The sequence below is a fragment of the Oncorhynchus kisutch genome, linkage group LG9, assembly GCF_002021735.2.
Source record: "Oncorhynchus kisutch isolate 150728-3 linkage group LG9, Okis_V2, whole genome shotgun sequence".
Lineage (NCBI taxonomy): Eukaryota > Metazoa > Chordata > Actinopteri > Salmoniformes > Salmonidae > Oncorhynchus > Oncorhynchus kisutch.
In genome coordinates, this window is record NC_034182.2 from 22,929,271 (window position 1) to 22,932,277 (window position 3,007).

General features: G+C 41.8%; 1 long non-coding RNA gene across 1 annotated transcript; it reads left to right on the forward strand.

Annotated features, from left to right (window-relative positions):
* Window positions 1-527: 527 nt before the first annotated feature.
* Window positions 528-2,446, forward strand: LOC116375222 (uncharacterized). The gene is made up of 3 exons (XR_004210948.1): window positions 528-622; window positions 736-772; window positions 1,219-2,446. It is a non-coding gene; the product is annotated as an uncharacterized LOC116375222 (long non-coding RNA).
* The last annotated feature ends 561 nt before the right edge of the window (window positions 2,447-3,007 follow it).

The window sequence follows — 3,007 nt, forward strand, 5'->3', positions numbered from 1 at the left end:
CATGTGTCCATTAGGCCTATGGGTTACTTATTTTATCAGTAGGAATTAGATTGCACAATAAAAGCCCTACTTTTATTCCATAGGTTGGGATCCGCACTATGCAGCAAGAGAACATTTTTCCCTGGCTGTCCACTGGTTTCAAAATCAATGATTGATAGACAGTTTAAAAAATAGGCACTAGGAGAAACGCTGGTTGACTTGAGAAAACAAGACAAACTGGCACAGAGAGATAGGAAACAAAGGTATAAATACACCAGGGACTAAAGGGGAAAACAGGAGACACCTGGAGGTGGGTGGAGACAATCACAAAGACAGGTGAAACAGATTAGGGCGTGACAGACATCGCTTGGATTGTAGCCTACAAAAGCCTGTGCTCTTTTCCCACGGATGATCGAACACATTTGGTGTGTGTCATCATAGTGGTTTCTGATTTGTGGTCAGACTCGCTCAGGTGGAACAAACTTAAGCCTTTTTTTCCAATGTTGATTTGAATGTCATTGAGAAAACAGAAGTGGCAAATGTTTTTTTCACAAACATCCTGTCTGAATTTAAAAGTAATCCTCAAAGTAATTATCTTGTTTTTCAAAAGTATCTGTTAATCTGATGACAATATTTTTTGCTGGTAAGGTAACTGATTACAGTTGTTCTTTTTACATGTAATCCGTTGCTCCCCAACCCTGGGAGTCCCAGTAGTTCTTGTTGCTAATCTTATTGTTGCTTCTGCTTTTCTGGCAGTGTTTAACAGGTGCAAAGAATTCCCAGTCAAGAGTGTGTGAGTGATTTCCTTTCAGTGTTCTTGTGACATAAGCTCGCCGATGTCACCGCATGAATCTAAAATGTTATTATAAACTGGGTGGTTTGAGCCCTAAATGTTTATTGGCCAAAACATGTATTTTTACTGCTCTAAATATGTTGGTAACCAGTTTTATAATAGCAATAAGGCACCTTGGGGGTTTGTGGTATATTGCCAATATACCACAGTTAAGAGCTGTATACATGCACTCTGTTGCATTGTGCATCAGAACAGCTCTTAGCCAGTGGTATATTGGCCATATACCACACCCCCTAAGGGCATAATTGCTTAAATAACTGACTGAGTGATGGAGAGAGAAATTGGCCTCAGTGACAATTACTTGAATAGTGCAATGGATGTTTTGTTTATTAAGTTGATGACTAAAGTGTCTTATTTGGAATACAAAACAAATGATTTCTCTATAGGGCCGTCTGTGAGAATTGTCTTTCTCTGCCGTACTTCAGCTGAACTGCAGTACCGGAAATACCCTCTGAAGATCAGTTGTAGCCTCCTGAGTCAGCTGTTGTACTCCACTGACCCAACGATACGATCGCAGAGAAACATGCTGATCTAGAGACAGACTGATTTCTGATGAAAGTCAGTTCCTCTTAATTGTGGGGTTGCAATGTCTACAACTTCAGGGTCATTTAAACAGGCTAAGCAAGCTTTTTATGTCAGTGAAGGACGTGCTAGCTACCTAACTATGTCCGTAAGCTAGCCAGCTACAACAGTTGGCTACACAGCTGATCAAGTCACTGCAATGCGACCAAACTCCTTGCACAGAATTTGTGCAGGATAATTTTTTTCTCACAATTGCAAATTATTAAATCACTGTCAAAAAGTTTAGAATAATTTAGCTAGCTAGTTTTTCTCCATAATTCATGGTGTCATACGAGGGCGCAGTGATAAAATAAAAATAACTTTTTTTATGGGAATGCTTGTTATTTGAATATGAGTTCCACATCCTACGAGACAGATCAGTAGAAGGACTAGCGTAGTGAGGAGTGAAGCCATCTGACGTGAGACAATGTCCTCCTACAGTACTGATCCACCTGACATGGGTTCCAAATATTTTAAATACTTTCTGTGCATGATTGAGCTTTACCTGGCACAATGGTACAAATAGAGTCTCAAAAGTGCATCCACCCCACACCTCTGGCACTCCAGACAGGGCTTAATCTAACGCTCACAAGTATTTGAAAAATATTGAATACTTTTGAATCCCAGGTCGGTATGCTAGACAGAGCTGTAATCCATATAGTGGTGATTTAGATTAGAGCTGCTGCGTCACTCGATACTGTGATAGAACTACGCCTTGGGCTGTCTGGTCCACCACCACGTCCCTATTGTAATCAACCACAGGGGTGAGAAGGCAGTCTATCATTCTCCACCAGGCACGTCCACATATCCAGGTCAGGTTTATCAAACAGACTTTGGTTCATACTAACACATTCTCATGTCCTGTTATGTCATCTCAACTCTACATATTCAGATTGTTCCGCCAAGGACACTCTTTTCAGTTTGAGTCTGTTATTCCTTGGGAACTGGTCCTATATCCAATAAACTTCAGTATTACACTATATATACAAAAGTATGGGGACACACCTTCAAAATAGTTAATTTGGCTATTTCAGGCATACCTGTTGATGATGGGTGTATAAAATTGAGCACATTGAGCACACAGCCATGCAACCAGACAAACACTGGCAGTAGACTGGCCTTACTGAAGAGCTCAGTGACTTTCAATGTGGCACCGTCATAGCATGCCACCTTTCCAACAAGTCAGTTTGTCCAATTTATTTCCTGCTAGAGCTGCCCCAGTTAACTGTAAGTGCTGTTATTGTGAAGTGGAAACGTTTAGGAGCAACAACGGCTCATCCGCCGCGTGGTACTCCACACAAGCTCACAGAATTGTACCGCCGAGTGTTGAAACACGTAGTGTGTAAAAATCGTCTGTCCATGGTTGAAACACTCACTACCGAGTTCCAAACTGCCTATGGAAGCAACGTAAGCACAATAACTGTTCGTCAGGAGTTTCATGAAATGAGTTTCCATGGCCGACCAGCCATACACAAGCCTGAGATGACCATGCGCAATGCCAAGCATCAGCTGGAGTTGTGTATAGCTCGCCGCCATTGGACTCTGGAGCAGAGGAAACACGTTCTCTGGAGTGATGAATCATGCTTCACCATCTGGCAGTCTGACAACTGAATC